Source organism: Balaenoptera musculus, chromosome 3 (assembly GCF_009873245.2).
Source record: "Balaenoptera musculus isolate JJ_BM4_2016_0621 chromosome 3, mBalMus1.pri.v3, whole genome shotgun sequence".
Classification (NCBI taxonomy): domain Eukaryota; kingdom Metazoa; phylum Chordata; class Mammalia; order Artiodactyla; family Balaenopteridae; genus Balaenoptera; species Balaenoptera musculus.
Genome location: NC_045787.1, coordinates 58,854,072 through 58,873,841, shown reverse-complemented (window position 1 = coordinate 58,873,841; position 19,770 = coordinate 58,854,072). Strand labels below are relative to the sequence as shown.

Genomic DNA, 19,770 nt, shown 5'->3' with positions numbered 1-19,770 from the left:
CTCTTTCTATTTTGTTATATTCACTAGTTTGTTTCATTTTTTAGATTCAACATATAATTGATTATAATATAGTATTTGCCTTTCTCTGACCTATTTCACTAAGCATAATACCCTCCAAATCCATTGTTGCAAATGGCAAAATTTCATTCTTTTCTTATGGCTCTGTAGTATTCCATTGTGTACATATACCACATCTTCTACATCGATTCATCTGTTGATGAACACTTAGGTTGCTTCCATATCTTGACTATTGTAAATAATGATACTATGTGCATTGGGGTGCATGTACCTTTTTTTAAAAAATATGTACAGATGGCACATGGTGCCAATTTTATTTGCAGATATTATAGTATTCCAAAGTTCACAAGTTACGCCTTTGCCACAGCCTTGGCTAAATCTTGAACGAGCGCAGAATTCAGCTGTGCTAGAGTGCTGATCTTAGCATGCTCAGATGTGGCATACTTGTTCTTGATAGTCATGTGCTTTGTAAGCCCACGATTCACCATGACTATATTCTTAGCCAGGTGTTGCATAACAACAAGAAGGGATTGTTGACAGTGTATGACAGGTAATGCTGTAGAGTTGGTGTCCATTCACCATTATCAAGAATTTTCAGTGCTAAGCAAAAAGCTCCCGCTGCAACCTGAGAAGGAGGAAAGTGCACCGTATCGTAGTCCAACACAGTTCCAACAGATATTTGGCCAAAGTTTGTAGCTCAGCATCAACCTCTCCAATCTTAGATGCTCTCCGAAGGAAATGCAGGGGTAAGAGGGTGACCCAGACTAAAACTTAAAGCTCTTAGAATCTTCATTTCCATCTGTCTGATTTGGTACTTAGTGTAAGTGTTGTCAGTCACAAAGGCAAAGTCACCAATTTCTTGAGGGTACATTTCCTCATATTTGCTTGCAATAAACATGGCAGTGACACCAACCAGCTGCAGCATCTTCTTGGGCACACAACTATCCTGCATGAACTGATCAATAATGGAAACAGTCATGCACATGGTCTCCTGGAGTAACTGAATTTCATTTGAACCTGCACTAGCCAGTCAATTAGGATGGCTCTCATGTTTCCAGTGACTTCACGACCCAGTAGGTATTTTGGTCTGACTGCTTGCTCTTCCTCAAGTTGTCTCAGATAAGCATAGATATCTTTTACATATTCACTACAAAGGTTTGGCTCCGCTCCGTCTTCTGCATCCACATCATTCACTGCAAGAATTACATCAGAGAAAGCCTGGCACAGATACTCTTCTGCAGGGGCACAGCCAGATGTTTCCATGGGGTTTGGAGAGGGAGTATCAACCAAAATAGGCTCAGGGGGAAGTTTCTCTTCTTTAACAGGCTCGGCTTCTGGCTCTGGCTCCAGATCCAGCTCCGTTTGGGGCTCTGGCACAGGCACGGGAGCCTTTTCCAGAGGTTTTGGTAGATTTTAGCAATAACATTGCCAGCACCTTAAGTTACTGCTTCCTTTTTCAGGGGCAGTTTGACCTGTGGCTGTTCACTGACTTTGTTGCCGATGTCTCCAAGAGCTCTTCTTGGCCTCAGGCCGGGCTTAGAGGCTGCAACAGTGGCCACAGGCACGCGCTTTGTGCCTGCCATACTGACCTTCGCCTTATTTTCAGCATTAATTTTCGTGTTCTTCCTCTCTCCATCCGTCCACACCCCAAACTCTCCCACCATTTTAGGGGCCCAGCGACCGCCATCCTCCCCCCACATCTGTCCCGGTCCACTCCTGCCAGGGGAACTCCAGCAGGCGAGATAGGGAGAGGAGACGCAGCGAGCCAGGAGAGCTGCGTTTGTTCACCGTCCCTAGCAGCTCACCCTGGTGAACCGGAGCGCCATGGCTTCCTCTGCACCAGGCAGCAGCTCAGTGGGGAGAAGCAGAGCACGGGAGCCCCCGACCAGCCGGGGACCTTGAACCCACCGCAGGCCAGCAGCCGTTCCCTCATGTACCTTTTTGAAGTAGTTGTTTTCGTTTTTTTCTTCAGCTATATACCCAAGAGTGGAATTGCTGGGTCATATGGTGGTTCTATTTTCAGCTTTCCTTCTTTTTTTTTTTTTTTTAGTATTTATTTATTCATTTGTCTTCACTGGGTCTTAGTTGCGGCCAGCAGGCTCCTTAGTTGTGGCTCGCCAGCTCCTTAGTTGCAGCATGTGGGCTCCTTAGTTGCGGCAGGCAGGCTCCTTAGTTGTGGCATGCGAACTCTCAGTTGCGGCATGCATGTGGGATCTAGTTCCCTGACCAGGGGTCGAACCTGGGCCCCCTGCATTGGGAGCGTGGAGTCTTATCCACTGCGCCACCAGGGAAGTACTCTTTTTCACAGTGGCTGCACTAATCTACATTCCCACCAACAGTGTACAGTTCTCTCCACACCCCCGCCAGCATTTGTTATTTGAATACCACCTCTCTTTAACAGAGCCTCCAACCAGCTTCCAACCTGCCTAGTCTAATCTATCTTCCATGTACCTTCAAGAGATCTTTCCATAAGGAAAATGGAATCACAAACTCACTTACTAGCTTAAAACCTTTTAGTGGTTCTCCACTGGCCCTTCAGGATAAAGCTCAGATTCTTTAGTGTGGCACAGGGCCCTCCAAGACCTGGCTCCTGTCCATCTCTCCAGCCTCATTCCTCAGAAATCCCTCCTTCCAAGCTCTGCTACCTGCTGTGCAACATGTTTGCATCTTTACCCTTCCCCATCCTTGTCAGTTTGGAGAACTCCTAAACTTCAGTCTTCTATTAACCCAGTAGAGAGGAACATCCTCTGTAAATTCTTCCAGACACATTAAAAAGTATTCACTTCCCCCACTGAGCTATCTTGGGATCCTGTGAATTCCCACAGCCCTTAGCATGGTGCCTGACACAGAGAAAAGCCGCAGCAGAGAGTGATCATTCATCGGCAAGTCTCTTCCTGGAGGGCAGGGGCCATGTCTTATTCATCTTTAGTACAAAACGTGGCAAAGAGTAGTCACTCAACAAATGCTTATTTAGTTAATCAATAAATAACCTGTTCTTGGATTCCTTTAAAATCAGAGTATTTGCCTAATACCTTCAAAAGTGACTTTTTGGAAACATATCATTATATTTCCTAATTTCCAAATATATGGAGTTTTGTTTTGGTAACTGATTTGTAGCTGAATTTCCTTGTGGTAGGAGATCATGCATGGTGGTATTTTGAAATATGTTGGAACTGCTTTACAATTTTTAAAAAATTTTTTAATTTCTTGGTCGCACCGCATGGCATGTGGGATCTTAGTTCCCCAACCAGGGATCAAACCCGCGCAACCGGCAGTGGAAGTGCGGAGTCTTAACTACTGGACCACCAAGGAAGTCTTTACAATTTTTGTTTTTTTGTTTTTTTCCAGCTTTATTGAGGTATGATGGACAATTTTAAAATGTACACGTTTAAGGTGTACAATGTGATGATTTGATATATATATAGCTTGTGAAATAATTACCATAATCAAGTTAATACACATATACATCAACCCACATTTAAGATCTACTCCACAAATTTCAAGTATACAATACAGAATTATTTATCTACTGTCACTATGACACACATAGAACTATAGTCATATTAGATCCCCGGAACTTATTCAACTTACAACTGAAAGTTTGTACACTTTGCCAATACTTCTTCATTTCCCCCAGTTTCTAATGTTATATCTTGGCTTCCCTCTAGAGCAACGAATGTATTTTCTCGTGGACAGACTTAAGACTTCCCCCACACGAACTGGACTTCCTTTTGGAAAAGTAAAACTCTCAAGAGTTCATATACTAATATGTAACTCAAAGGGGCACTTCTTATGTCTTTAAAGCATGTTTCGTACAGATTGTTTGAAGATAAAACATAGGAACCCAAATCAGTTCAATTGTTGGCAGAAACCCAGTTCACTCTTGCCCATCCTGATTTATGACCCTGCGTGAGACATACAAATGCTATTTCTCCTCACCCGCCCCCCACCCCCTTTCCCTTTGTTTCAAAATGTCAGGCATCTACCCAGGGTTACATTTCACCTTTGCTCTCTGGAAAGGCTGATTGCTTGGGTCATTAATCTTGGCCCAGAAAGAAGGTCCTCACTGCTACCGACTGTGGAAATGATTGGTCCTGGTGCATCCCAGAGAATGGTTTTCTAGGGCTGCGGCGCCAGAAAAATCAAACCCAGAGTGACTGAGTCTGGGACAAGCGCAGCAGTTTTTCACTCAACGTCACCTTCTCTGGCTGCTGCTTAAGAGAAATGATGTAATAACTCAGGGAGCCCACGGTGACAGAGCACTAGAGCACAGGCAGACTGCTGCCCCAGCTGAGCAGCTATAAAACCAGCTTTAACCGGAACGCTAGTACCAGCGCTTACAGATTCACACGTGGGCTCCCTTTCTCCTCATGATGGCGCACCCCACTCTGACTACAGTTGTGGTAAAGGACAGGAAGCCTTGAGCTTCCAACTGCAGCCTCCAGGCGGGATACGGATGAAGTGCATTCAAGGCCTGTAGCAGATTCCCAGAATATTTATGGTACACTCACCATGTGCCAGGTACCTCACGCACATCATCTTGTTTAATGTATCAATGATCCTGCTTTCCCTGCCACCCCGATCCCCCACCGCAGGGTGGCCAGATAGTCAGGTCACCAGTCATATTTGATCTAAAAAATTTTTAGTATAAGTATGTCCCATGCAGACTTCCCTGGTGGCACAGTGGTTAAGAATCCGCCTGCCAATGCAGGGGACACGGGTTCCAGCCCTGGTCCGGGAAGATCCCACATGCCGCGGAGCAACTAAGCCCGTGCGTCACAACTACTGAGCCTGCGCCCTAGAGCCCACGTGCCACAACTACTGAAGCCCGCGCGCCTAGAGCCCTTGCTCCGCAACAAGACAAGCCACTGCAATGAGAAGCCCGCGCACCACAACGAAGAGTAGCCCCCGCTCACCGCAACTAGAGAAAGTCCGCACGCAGCAACGAAGACCCAACGCAGCCAAAAATAAATAAACTAAAAAGAAAAAAAAAAGTATGTCCCATGCACTATTTGGGGCATACTTACACTAAAAATTATTTGCTGTTTATCTGACATTCACTTTTTTAAAATTCAAGTATAGTTGATTTACAATGTTGTGTTAGTTTCAGGTGTACAGCACAGTGATTCAGTTATACATAAATAGATATCTATTCTTTTTCAGATTCTTTTCCCTTATAAGTTATTACAAAATATTGAGTATAGTTCCCTGTGCTATAGAGTAGGTCTTCGTTGGTTATCTATTTTATATATAGTAGGATGTATAAATTAATCCCAACCTCCTAATTTATCCCTTTCCCCCTTGGTAACCATAAGTTTGTTTTCTATGTCTGTGGGTCTATAAAATTCACATTTAACTAGGCACCCTAGTTGCATTTTTATTTGCTAAATATGGTAATCATATCTTAGGAGACATTTGGCAATGTCTGGAGACGGTTTTGATTACCATGAGCTTGGGGGAGGAGGGTTACTACTGGCATCTAGTGGGCAGAGGCCAGGGATGCTGCTAAATATTTTATAATGCACAGGACAGCTCTTCCACACCCAGGGAATTATCCAGCCCAAATGTCAATAGTGCCCAGGATGAGATCCTGCTGTAAACTAGTCACTGCGCCCAGCTGTGGCACAAGTACTCAAAATTGACAGAGATAATAAGGATATTTTAAAACTTGTTTTCAGACAGAGGTTTGGAAACAGACTTCAGAAGACTTTAGATTTCATTCCTGTATGAGTGCATTTTGTTTTTATGTTAGTTTTTGTTATTAAGTTTTAAGCTCTTTTGATTTTCTTTTTTTTTTTTGCTATGAAATTGATCTACAGGGGTTGCCATTTTTTTCTCCTCATATGCTTTTAAACACACCCTAAAGAACAAGTAAAGATGGCACACAATAAGAAGAACAAAGGAATGTGTTTTCCCCCTGGGGTTTTGGTAGAGGGCAGCATTCTCCATCAAATGCTTTCTGATAACACCTGCAGCTTATAAATGCTTATTACCAAAAAAAGGTAATAACCATCTGCTTCCTATAGCATTTGTGTTCTTGTTTCATAGTGTGGGGAAGTTTGCTCTTAAAATTCCCTGCTAATCCTCAGGAATGGGGAAACAGCGCCATTAGTAAAAGCACCTGGCTTTAACCACCTGTCCCAACAAGGTTACTCTAGTAGAGCCGTGGCCATTCAGCGGGAGGGGCCCACACTGGGTTCCAAAGACCTGCAGTCAGAACTCTGGGAAACATGTATTCTCTTCGGGTCGTCTCAGCCCCTGCGTCCTGGAGTCCACCTCTCCGTTCCCATGCATCATCCAGCCCCGTGATATCACCATCACCAAAGTTCACTACCTTCTCTCAGCACTCATAGCCATCCTCCATAATGACTCACCTTTTCTTCCCTCCTGCCTGATCTCCTCCTCAAACCCTGCTGCTTAATTTTCCAGTGTCCTGGAGGATGGCTCAGTAAATCCACCTCAACAATGAAATGCTTTACTGCAGCCTCAACCTTTCCACTCTCCCCATTCTTTTTTGAACTTGCCCATTAGTGATTCCCCTTTTGTCTACCTGCTGAATACAGTATCAAGATTCCCTTTTTCCTGTCTTGAGCTCCTTGTATCCCAGGTGGCTCCTCCTCCCCTAAGCAGTCAGAGACCCTATGGGCACGCAATGACCAGCCTTTCAGATACGCTCAGATAATATACTCAGCTTAGGCTCCACTGGGACATGGCCACAACCCCCTTTATAGATTTAAAAACTGAAGATTAAAAAAAAAAATCAGCCTTAGCACTGAATTACCATTGTTCAACATCATTAGTCTTCAGGGTCATGCAAATTAAAACCACAATGAGATACCATTCCGTGCCCACCTAGGGCTGGCAAGGATGTGGGGCAACTGGAACTCTCAGACATTACTGGTGAGAGTGTAAAATGGCACAACTTTAGAGAACTGGCAGTTTCTTAAAAAATTAAACACACATCTACCCTGTAATCCAGAAATCCTACTCCTGGGTATTTATCGAAGAGAAATGAAAATGTAAGCAGAGCTGAAGCTGCTCAAAAGACTTGTATAAAAATGGTCAGAAAGCAGCCTTTAGGAAAATTAAAATTAACCCCTCTCCTCCGCCCAAAAAAGCCCCACATAAAACTGCAGGCAACTCAAATGTCCATCAATGGGAGAATGGAGAAACACATTATGTGAATCTATATAAAGGGATACTATTTTACAATAAAAAGGAATGAACTGCTGATACATGCAACGTTATGAATTTTTCAATGAATTTTTAAAACATTATGCTGAGTTAAAGAAGCCAGAAAGTTCCATACTTTATTTCTGTGAAATTCAGGAATGGGCAGAACTAATCTTTGGCTATAGAAATCAGAACAGTGGTTGACTTTGGGGTGGGGAGTGGAGGGACTGATTGAAAATGGGTATAATATCCTATTTATCTTGATTTGGGTGGTGGTTACACGGATGTATACAATTGTCAAAATCCGCAGAACGGTACACTTAAGAGGAATCTTTTTGCATGTAAATTACAACCTCAATTTAACAAAGAGTGGTCAGATGACAACAGGAGCAAGATTACATTATCAGTAATATACCAAAGCTCCAGGCATAGGACGAGATACTTTATAAACTAATCTGATTTGGAAGCATTCAAACTGTATTGCTTTGGGCTTAGCACTATGTCAACTGGCTGTGTCTGAACAGACAACATTCTTTTTGCTTTTAACAGCAGAGGTGATCAAAGGCCAGGCAGGGCTCAGGTTCCATAGTGAAGCTCCTTCCACTCTCTTGGCCAAGCTCTCCTGGACAAAGGTAACTCCTGAAGAGGGAGTTCCTAACCCTGGGGACTAAGGAAACGCAGGCCATTCCTCCTTGCCAAAGGGAGATTTCCTGAGGCAGTTGCCCTTCTGATCGTGACCATGCTATGCTGCCCAGAATGGTCTCCAGCAGCCATCTAGATGCATCAAATACAAACTACAGCCTGCAGTGAACCACCACACAGTCCAGAGTTACTGTTTCTAAGGATTCAAACTACAGAAGAGATAGTTCTGAATTTTGTGACCTCAGTGAGGACTTCACCTTCTACCGTATATCTCCTAGCCAAACTCCTGACACACACACACACACACACACACACAAGCTAGAAAGAACATTTAGCCCCAGAGGCAGCAATAATTGTGAGATTATTGAATAAGAATACATGTTAATTAATAAGATTAATAGACAAGTAGGGAAAGCAAGTAATTTCTTTGCTTAACTCAGGGGCTCTCAAAGTTTGGTGGCCAAAGAACACTTGTGGAGGTTTCTAAATACCACGGATGCCTGGAGGTCGGTGTGAAGTCTGACAACCCGTCTGGATAAACAAAGGGGAGGTATGCTTTGATATAGAGTTAGATTAAGGAAGATTTAAAAAAAAGGTTTTCAGAAGTCTAGCAGTCATTTTCATTTGGTAGGAGGCAGGTTGAAGAAGTTCAAGTGCAATTTTAGAGACTGACAAGCTTAGTAACCAGAAGGTATTTGCTGGTCAAGTCTGTTTTATAAATGCCTTTGTCTTCTGAGAGCAAGGTGAAGATGTGAACTGACCAGTGTTTGTTAGTTTCATGAAGGCCTTGAAAAGATGAAGGTAGTGACATGTTAAAGGGGAGGCAGATCAAAAAAAAGATTTGGGAGTGGGCGGTATTCTGGCTGGGAAATGAGTTTCCATGGAAACACTCTCCTTCCATCAGAGTCCAGTTTGCACAAAGGCAAACCAAACAGAGTTTTAAAAAATACCTCATGAGCTCTCTGATAGTCTGAGTTTCCAGAGGTGACAAAGGAAGGAAAAGCTTCTGACATTAAATCAGGACAGGCACAAATTACAAAGCTAAAATGCACCCCTCGTCCATTCTAGGGTGTTCTAAGAAATGGTAGACTGTGATTAACCCTAACCAACACTGGGGGGCACCCTGGGTTCACAGCATACAGAGATGAGGTGCTTTTAAAAGGCTTTTTCCTGCTGACCTTTACCTGCAAATCTGAGGGGAAGCTGGAATCAAGTCAGACTCCTGCCTGTCCTAAAAGCTAAGCCCCCGAAAGCTGTTGCGCTTTTTCTTTCCTTCAGGGTTCTCGTTCACATGCATTCTAAGTCAACTGCTGCACTCTTAAATTAGACCTGGCAGGGTACCTGCCCTGGGGGGATGAATATATAGATTGGAAAGGCAGGGTGCCCTCCAGCTCTGAGGGCCAGAGACGCAGCCAGGGGCAGCCGAAGCACAAAGCAGCCTCAGTGAGGGTTAGAATATAAGGTGGAGCCCTTAAGGGTGGGAGATCAGTATTGTTTAAAGTGAAAATCCAGACAGACTGGTTCAAGATGGCTGAGTAGAAGGACGTGTGCTCACTCCCTCTTGTGAGAGCACTGGAATCACAACTAACTGCTGAACAATCATCGACAGGAAGACACTGGAACTCACCAAAAAAGATACCCCACATCCAAAGACAAAGGAGAAGCCACAATGAGACGGTAGGAGGGGTGCAATCACAATAAAATCAAATCCCATAACTGATGGGTGGGTGACTCACAAACTGGAGAACACTTATACCACAGAAGTCCACCCACTGGAGTGAAGGATCTGAGCCCCAAGTCAGGCTTCCCAACCTGGGGGTCTGGCAACGGGAGGAGGAATTCCCAGAGAATCAGACTTTGAAGGCTAGAGGGATTTGATTGTAGGACTTCAACAGGACTGGGGAAAACAGAGACTCCACTCTTGGAGGGCACACACAAAGTAGTGTGTGCATCAGGACCCAGGGGAAGGAGCAGTGACCCCATAGGAGACTGAACCAGACCTACCTGCTAGTGTTGGAGGGTCTCCTGCACAGGTGGGGGGTGGGGTGGCTGTGTCTCACCGTGGGGACAAGGACACTGGCAGCAGAAGTTCTGGGAAGTACTCCTTGGCGTGCACCCTCCCAGAGTCCGCATTAGCCCCACCAAAGAGCCCGAGTAGGCTCCAGTGTTGGGTCGCCTCAGGCCAAACAACCAACAGGGAGGGAACCCAGCCACCCATCAGCAGGCAGCAGTTTAAAGTTTTACTGAGTTCTGCCTACCAGAGCAACAGTCAGCTCTACCCACCACCAGTCCCTCCATCAGAAAAACTTGCACAAGCCTCTTAGATAGCCTCATCCACCAGAGGGCAGACAGCAGAAGCAAGAAAAACTACAATCCTGCAGCCTATGGAACAAAAACCACATTCACAGAAAGACAGACAAGATGAAAAGGCAGAGGGCTATGTACCAGATGAAGGAACAAGATAAAACCCCAGAAAAACAACTAAATGAAGTGGAGATAGCAAACCTTCCAAAAAAGAATTCAGAATAATGATAGTGAAGATGATCCAGGACCTCGGAAAAAGAATGGAGGCAAAGATCGAGAAGACGCAAGAAACGTTTAACAAAGAACTAGAAGAATTAAAGAACAAACAAACAGAGATGAACAATACAATAACTGAAATGAAAATTACACTAGAAGGAATCAATAGCAGAATAACCAAGGCAGAAGAACGGATAAGTGACCTGGAAGACAGAATGGTGGAATTCACTGCCGCGGAACAGAATAAAGAAAAAAGAATGAAAAGAGGACTTCCCTGGTGGCGCAGTGGTTAAGAATCTGCATGCCAATGCAGAGGACACGGGTTTCAGCCCAGGTCCAGGAAGATCCCACATGCCATGGAGCAACTAAGCCCATGCGCCACAACTACTGAGGCTGTGCTCTAGAGCCCACGAGCCACAACTACTGAGCCTGCGTGATGCGACTACTTAAGTCTGAACGCCTAGAGCCTGTGCTCCACAACAAGAGAAGCCACTGAAATGAGGAGCCCGCGCACCGCAACGAAGAGTAGCCCCCCTCGCTGTAACTAGAGAAAGCCCGTGTGCAGCAATGAAGACCCAACGCAGCCATAAATAAATAAATAAATAAATAAATTTATTAAAAAAAAAAAGAATGAAAAGAAATGAAGACAGCCTAAGAGACCTCTGGGACAACATTAAACACAACAACATTCGCATTATAGGGGTCCCAGAAGGAGGACAGAGAGAGAAAGGACCCAAGAAAATATTTGAAGAGATTATAGTCAAAAACTTCCCTAACATGGGAAAGGAAATAGCCACCCAAGTCCAGGAAGCACAGAGAGTCCCAGGCAGGATAAACCCAAGGAGAAACATGTCGAGACACATAGTAATCAAATTGACAAAAATTAAAGACAAAGAAAAATTATTGAAAGCAACAAGGGAAAAATGAGAAATAACATACAAGGGAACTACTATAAGGTTAACAGCTGATTTCTCAGCAGAAACTCTACAAGCCAGAAGGGAGTAGCATGATATATTTAAAATGAGGAAAAGGAAGAACCTGCAACCAAGATTACTCTACCCGGCAAGGATCACATTCAGATTTGATGGAGAAATCAAAAGCTTTACAGACAAGCAAAACCTAAGAGAATTCAGCACCACCAAACCAGCTCTACAACAAATGCTAAAGGAACTTCTCTAAGTGGGAAACACAAGAGAAGAAAAGGACCTACAATAACAAGCCCATAACAATTAAGAAAATGGTAATAGGAACATACATATTGATAATTACCTTAAACGTGAATGGATTAAATGCTCCAACCAAAAGACACAGGCTCGCTGAGTGGATACAAAAACAAGACCCACATATATGCTGTCTACAAGAGACCCACTTCAGACCAAGGGACACATACAGACTGAAGGTGAGGGGATGGAAAAAGATATTCCATGCAAATGGAAATCAAAAGAAAGCTGGAGTAGCTATACTCATATCAGATAAAACAGACTTTAAAATAAAGCATGTTACAAGAGACAAGGAAGGACACTACATAATGATCAAGGGATCAATCCAAGAAGAAGATATAACAATTGTAAATATTTATGCACCCAACATAGGAGCACCTCAATACATAAGGCAACTGCTAATGGCTATAAAAGAAGAAATCGACAGTAACACAATAATAGTGGGGGACTTAAACACCTCACTTACACCAATGGACAGATCATCCAAACAGAAAATTAATAAGGAAACACAAGCTTTAAATGACACCATAGACCAGATAGATTTAATTGATATTTATAGGACATTCCATCCAAAAACAGCAGATTACACTTTCTTCTCAAGTGCACATGGAACATTCTCCAGGATAGATCACATCTTGGGTCGCAAATCAAGCCTCAGTAAATTTAAGAAAATTGAAATCATATCAAGCATCTTTTCTGACCACAATGCTATGAGATTAGAAATCAATTACAGGGAAAAAAATGTAAAAAACACAAACACATGGAGGTTAAACAATACGTTACTAAATAACCAAGAGATCACTGAAGAAATCAAAGAGGAAATCAAAAAATACCTAGAAACAAATGACAATGAAAACACGACGATCCAAAACCTATGGGATGCAACAAAAGCAGTTCTAAGAGGGAAGTTTATAGCAATACAAGCCTACTTCAAGAAACAAGAAAAATCTCAAATAAACAATCTAACCTTACACTTAAAGGAACTAGAGAAAGAACAAACAAAACCCAAAGTTAGTAGAAGGAAAGAAATCATAAAGATCAGAGCAGAAATAAATGAAATAGAAACAAAGAAAACAAATAGCAAAGATCAATAAACTAAAATCTGGTTCTTTGAGAAGATAAACAAATTGATAACCTTTAGCCAGAGTCATCAAGAAAAAGAAGGAGACGACTCAAATCAATAAAATTAGAAATGAAAAAGGAGAAGTTACAAACAGACACCACAGAAATACAAAGCATCCTAAGACACTACTACAAGCAACTCTATGCCAACAAAAATGGACAAACCTGGAAGAAATGGACAAATTCTTAGGAAGGTATAACCTTCCAAGACTGAACCAGGAAGAAATAGAAATATGAACAGACCAATCACAAGTAATGAAATTGAAACTGTGATTAAAATCTTCCAACAAACAAAAGTCCAGGACCAGATGGCTTCACAGGTGAATTCCTATCAACATTTAGAGAAGAACTAACACCCATCCTTCCCAAACTCTTCCAAAAAATTGCAGAGAAAGGAACACTCCCCAACTCATTCTATGAGGCCAGCATCACCCTGATACCAAAACCAGACAAAGATACTACAAAAAAGAAAATTACAGACCAATATCATTGATGAATATAGATGTAAAATCCTGAACAAAATACCCAGCAAACAGAATCAACATTAAAAGGATTACACCATGATCAAGTGGATTTATCCCAGGGATTCAAGGATTCTTCAATATACGCAAATCAATCAATGTGATACACCATATTAACAACTGAAGAACTAAAAACCATATGATCATCTCAAACAGATGCAGAAAAGCTTTTGACAAAATTCAACACCATTTATGATAAAAACTCTCCAGAAAGTGGGCATAGAGGGAACCTACCTCAACATAATAAAGGCCATATATGACAAACCCACAGCAAACATCATTCTCAATGGAGAAAAACTGAAAGTATTTCCTCTAAGATCAGGAACAAGACAAGGATGTCCACTTTAGCCACTATTATTCAACTTAGTTTTGAAGTCCTAGGCACAGCAATCAGAGAAGAAAAAGAAATAAAAGGAATACAAATTGGAAAAGATGAAGTAAAACTGTCACTGTTTGCAGATGACATGATACTATACATAGAGATCCTAAAGATGCCACCAGAAAACTACCAGAGCTAATCAATGAATTTGGTAAAGTTGTAGGATACAAAATTAATGCACAGAAATCTCTTGCATTCCCATACACTAATGATGAAAAATCTGAAAGAGAAATTAAGGAAACACTCCCATTTAGCATTGCAACAAAAAGAATAAAATACCTAGGAAAAAACCTACCTAGGGAGACAAAAGACCTGTATGCAGAAAACTATAAGACACTGATGAAAGAAATTAAAGATGATACAAACAGATGGAGAGATATACCATGTTCTTGGATTGGAAGAATCAATATTGTGAAAATGACTATAGTACCCAAAGCAATCTACAGATTCAATAAATCCCTATCAAATTACCAATGGCATTTTTTTTAGAGAACTAGAACAAAAAATCTTAAAATTTGTACGGAGACACAAAAGACCCCGAATTGCCAAAGCAGTCTTGAGGGAAAAAAACGGAGCTGGAGGAATCAGACTCCCTGACTTCAGACTATACTTCAAAGCTACAGTAATCAAGACAATATGGTACTGGCACAAAAACAGAAATACAGATCAATGGAACAGGATAGAAAGCCCAGAGGTAAACCCACGCACCTATGGTCAACTAATCTATGACAAAGGAGGCAAGGATATACAATGGAGAAAAGACAGTCTCTTCAATAAGTGGTGCTGGGAAAACTGGACAGCTACATGTAAAAGAATGAAATTAGAACACTCCCTAACACCACACACACAAATAAACTCAAAACGGATTAGAGACCTAAATGTAAGGACTGGACACTATAAAACTCTTAGAGGAAAACATAGGAAAGAACGCTCTTTGACATAAATCACAGCAAGATCTTTTTTGATCCACCTCCTAGAGTAATGGAAATAAAAACAAAAATAAAGCAATGGAACCTAATGAAACTTAAAATCTTTTGCAAAGCAAAGGAAACTACAAACAAGACGAAAAGACAACCCTCAGAATGGGAGAAAATATTTGAATGAATCAACAAATGAATAAACAGACAAAGGATTAATATCCAAAATACATAAACAGTTCATGCAGCTCAATATTAAAGAAACAAACAACCCAATCCAAAAATGGGCAGAAGACCTAAATAGACATTTCTCCAAAGAAGACATACAGATGGCCAAGAAGCACATGAAAAGATGCTCAACATCACTAATTATTAGAGAAATGCAAATCAAAACTACAATGAGGTATCACCTCACACCAGTTAGAATGGGCATCATCAGAAAATCTACAAACAACAAATGCTGGAGAGGGTGTGGAGGAAAGGGAACCCTCTTGCACTGTTGGTGGGAATGTAAATTGATACAGCCACTATGGAGAACAGTATGGAGGTTCCTTAAAAAACTAAAAATAGAATTACCATATGACCCAGCAATCCCACTACTGGCCATATACCCAGAGAAAACCATAATTCAAAAAAACTCATGCACCCCAATGTTCACTGCAGCACTATTTACAATAGCCAGGTCATGGAAGCAACCTAAATGCCTATTGACAGAAGAATTGATAAAGAAGATGTGGTACAAATATAAAATGGAGTATTACTCAGCCATAAAAAGGAATGAAATTGGGTCATTCGTAGAGACGTGGATGGATCTAGAGACTGTCATACAGAGTGAAGTAAGTCAGAAAGAGAAAAACAAATATCGTATATTAACACATATATGTGGAACCTAGAAAAATGGTACAGATGAACTGGTTTGCAGGGCAGAAATAGAGACACAAATGTAGAGAACAAACGTATGGACACCAAGGGGGGAAAGTGGTGGGGGTCGTGGTGGGATGAATTGGGAGACTGGGATTGACATGTATACACTGACATGTATAAAATGGATAACTAATAAGAAATTGCTGTATAAAAAAAAATAAAATAAAATTCAAAAATTCAAAAAGAAAATAAAATAAAGTGGAAATCCTTGCCCACCGTTTCATAAAAAGATCCCAGCACATATTCTGCAACCCACCCGCCACCTCTTTGTTAGGTTTTGAGTTTTTAAAAAGGGACCAGGGGGACTTCCCTGGTGGTCCAGTGGTTAACTTCGCCTTCCAATGCAGGGGGTGCAGGTTCGATCCCTGGTTGGGGAACTAAGATCCCACATGCCTCGCCGCCAAAAAACCAAAACATAAAAGAGAAGCAATATTGTAACAAATTCAATAAAGACTTTAAAAATGGTACGTGTCAAAAAAATCTTTAAAAAAGTAAATAAATAAAAAGGGATCAGGAAAAACAATCTTGACAGTGTACTTCGTATCTACGAGGGGCTGAAGTGAGGCAGTCCATCCTCTAGTGGACCAGGGCTTAGCAGAATCCCGGGGATGAGCTGGGGGTGTCCTGGTGTGACAGCTCATATGGATTTCACCGGGCAAGGGGGTTTGGTTTTAATGGGCACAGGCATGGTGCTGCATATGGAAAGGTTATTTGAAACTGACCCACAATCTGAGATGTGGGCAGGCAGAGTCTGATGGAGCAAAGAAATGCCTACTTACTTGGATACAGATCCAAGCTGGGACAGTGGGGCCTGAGGGCAACTCTGGGGTCACAGTAAAGAAAGAAGTGTGAGTCTGTGAGGGGCAGTATGAGAAAAGGACTCTAAAGTCAGGGCCGAGGGAAAGAAACACGATGGACATGCTGGGGCAGAGGAGGCCAGGGACATGGGAGAAATGGATGACGTGAGAAGATGCTCTTCAGACTCATTGGTCTGATATTCAAACCGCTTCATATAATTATAACCAGAGAACATTCATGAATCCTTGTCTGGGAAAACACAGACTAAACAGAAAACTATTGAGCTAGAAGCATATCTTAAGAGTTAAAGCATTATGGTTCTGACAATTCCTGGCAGGAAAAAAGCTTTCTTGTATGAAAAGAAATCTTTGGTCACCTTGACGTATTAGAAATTAGTAACGAGAACCACAGAACTTAATAATAGCCTTACTATTGAACAGCTGTTTTTCCTCTTTCCAGGGGATAGGGAAAAGCTCGAAATCTTCGGTTAGCAGAGAACTTCCTGACAGTGAGTACTAAAAATTGTAGACAAACTAAAATCCACTGGGCGATGGGGCGCGGTTGGGCGGGGGATCGTTCTAAAAGAAATAAAAATCAACCCTGAGAGTCTCATTTGTCTGGTATGACCTGGAAGAGGGTAGACTTGATTCAAAAGGATTCTTCTGATCACTTTACTTTACCCTCAAATAGCATTTTGTTGTTGTTTCCTAGTTATAAAAACAATACATGCTTATGTGGCAAATTCAAGCAATATAGAATACAATGTAAAAGAAAGCAAATCACCCCAAGTTTCATCACCCAGAGATAAACATAATTAACATTTTGGATTGAGTACAATTATTAGCATTTACTTAAGCCATGAGAAGATTTAGTAAGAGTCTTGGGAAAAGGAGAAGTTTCATTCACAAAGAGTTTTGAAGTAATGCAACCTTGGTTCACAATATGTTGGGGGCAACCTGTGTATTTCACATGGAATATTCGAGCACATATGCATCAGACATTGCCTTTGTTAAAAAAGAGACAACAGGACTAAAATGGAGTCACCTGTGCTAAGTCCACATCACCAAACCGAACTAATATCTAACCTAATAGCAGTTTCAAACTTCCCCAGGAATATAATCTAAACTGGTCAGCCTGGAATTTCCTGGTCAGCACTAGCGAGGTAATGCCTGAAGACCCCTTCCATCCCCCAAAAGAGGGTGACCTAAGCCTGAAACTATCCACCCTCTGCTGGAAATTTCCCTTTCCTGCTCCCTTTCCGTCTATATAAACCTTCCCTTTTTTGCAGCTCAGTGGAGCTCCTTCCTATAGGCTAGATGGGAAGCTGCCTGACTCAGGAATCATTTAATAAAGCCAATTAGATCTTCAAATTCACTTGGTTGAATTTTTGTTATTTAACACCTTATGTACCCAAAAACTTCCATAGAAAACAGGCAGTTCATAAGGGCTGACAGAGTGAGATCATTGTAAAGCTAAATACAGAGGTTGGAGTAATGCTTGTGTTAATGTCTCACTCCAACTGGGTTTTCAGAACCTGCTTCCAACAACTCTCTCAGGCATGAAAGAAAAAGGGGTGATGTACTAATGCTGTTATTTTACCAAACTGGCTGGCTAGAATTGTAGATGCATTACATTTTCACATCTGATGGGAAAGCCGTTCAGCTTTAAAAAAAAAAAAAAATGAGAATAGTCTGCTGTAGTTTTTCATTTTACATTGGAAGAAAGTTATTTTTTTCTTCTTCTAATACTTGGGACGGTTTCTAAAATAAATTATGCCTGTAGGTAAAGATTTTGACTTGGTGATTAAGGATTCTGATATCAATTCCAATGGAGGGAGGAGTGTTTCCTCACATATCCAAGCAATTCTCAGATACCATCTGTGTGCTTTACAATTTAACTCAATTCTGACACTATCTGCTTGGAGATAACATCAGATTCCACAGGTTAAGGGCTCAGTCCCACAAGACTACCCTCCACCACCTCCCAGCACCGCGACCCCACCCCCGCAATCCTCAGAGGCCAATTCCAGGCCCAAGTTGTCACCTGTGCTTCTGGCCAACTGGCTATAGATTGGAGGACTCCCTCCTTAGGTTCGAATAATTTACTAGAGTGGCTCACAGAGCCCAGGGAAACATTCTACTCACCAGATTACCAGTTTATCATAAAAGATAGAACTCAGGAACTGCTAGACGGAAGAGATGCATAGGGTAGGGAATGTGGGGAAGGGCTCAGTTTCTGTGCTCTCTCCCAGCATGTCACTCTCCCCAAATCTCCATGTGTTCAACAACCCAAAGCTCTCCAAACCCCAACTTTTTTGAGCTTTTATGGGAGCTTCATTACATAGGCATGAGTAAGTCATTGGCCACTAGTGATGAAACTCAATCCCCAGCTCCTCTCCCCTCCCCAAGAGGGAGCGGGCAGGACGGAAAGTTCCAATCATAAGGTTGGCCTCACCCATCCTTAGATGCTGTCCAGTCACCTTGTTAAGACAACAAAAGACACCTTTATCACTCTCTTAAGAAATTCCAAGGGTTTTAAGAACTCTGTGCCTGGGAAGGGGTCAAAGACCAAATACGTATATTTCTCATTATCAATCACAATATCACAGTGATAGTAACTAACACTCATTTCACAAAGATAAAATCCTCATGGTAAGAACAGCAAAAAAATAAAATTATTACTTGCTCATTAGAGTCTCTTACTTCCTCATCTCTTACACCAACATTTTGAATAGCCCCTTATTCAGAATCTAGAGGTTACCAGCTGAGGGCGCTAGTGAGCACTGCCCGTCTCTTGTAGAGCAGGAGAAGGGTGTGTTCTCAGGTAGATCAACTTAAGGAAAGACTGCTTATGGAAGTAGAGCTTCTGAAAACTATCAGCACATCTCCTCCTTGGACAGTGAGTTTGCTTACCCTAACATGAAGACCAAAAGGTTCTGGAGTTAGCCTGGGAACTGTCCTAATTCTACTACCACAGTGACCTTAAGTAAGGCACTCACTCTTCCTGAACCTCAGTTTTCTCTAACGATAAAAAAACAAACAAACAAAACCCTTCAGGGTATCTGGAAGCTTGAATGAGGTAATGGAAGTAAAAATGCTTTGTAAACTGTAAAATTCCATGTCAATGTTAGGTACTGTTATTTTCATTACTATTTTTGATACGGATGATCCAAGTGTAACAACTAAGACCAGGGGTCATGTATACAAGTGACGCCAATCCCTGGAAGAAGGAAACCTTGTTAATAAATTCAAAACACTAGTCTCCTGAACCTCTAACGATAAAATAATGAACAGGTATGTGGCTAGTTCTACCACTGGGGAGCACTGGTTCTCATGTGTGGTCTCTGAACCACCAGCCTGAGCACCACCTGGGAACTAGATAGAGACGCACATTCTCTGGCTCCACTCAGACCTACGGAATCAGAATCTCTGGGGCTGGGACCCAGCATCCTGCATTTTAACAAGCCCTCCAAGTGACCCTGTTACATGCCAAAGTCTGGGAATGGTGCTGTTTAGGATGCTTTCAATGTGGGGACC

The 19,770-nt window shown here is 42.0% G+C and overlaps 1 protein-coding gene and 1 pseudogene across 1 annotated transcript in view; both read right to left on the bottom strand.

Annotated features, from left to right (window-relative positions):
- SV2C (synaptic vesicle glycoprotein 2C) overlaps positions 1-19,770 on the bottom strand; it is a 180,775-nt gene that overhangs the window by 42,637 nt on the left and 118,368 nt on the right. The gene's annotated exons all lie outside the window — the stretch shown is intronic.
- LOC118892676 lies at positions 369-1,940 on the bottom strand (annotated as a pseudogene).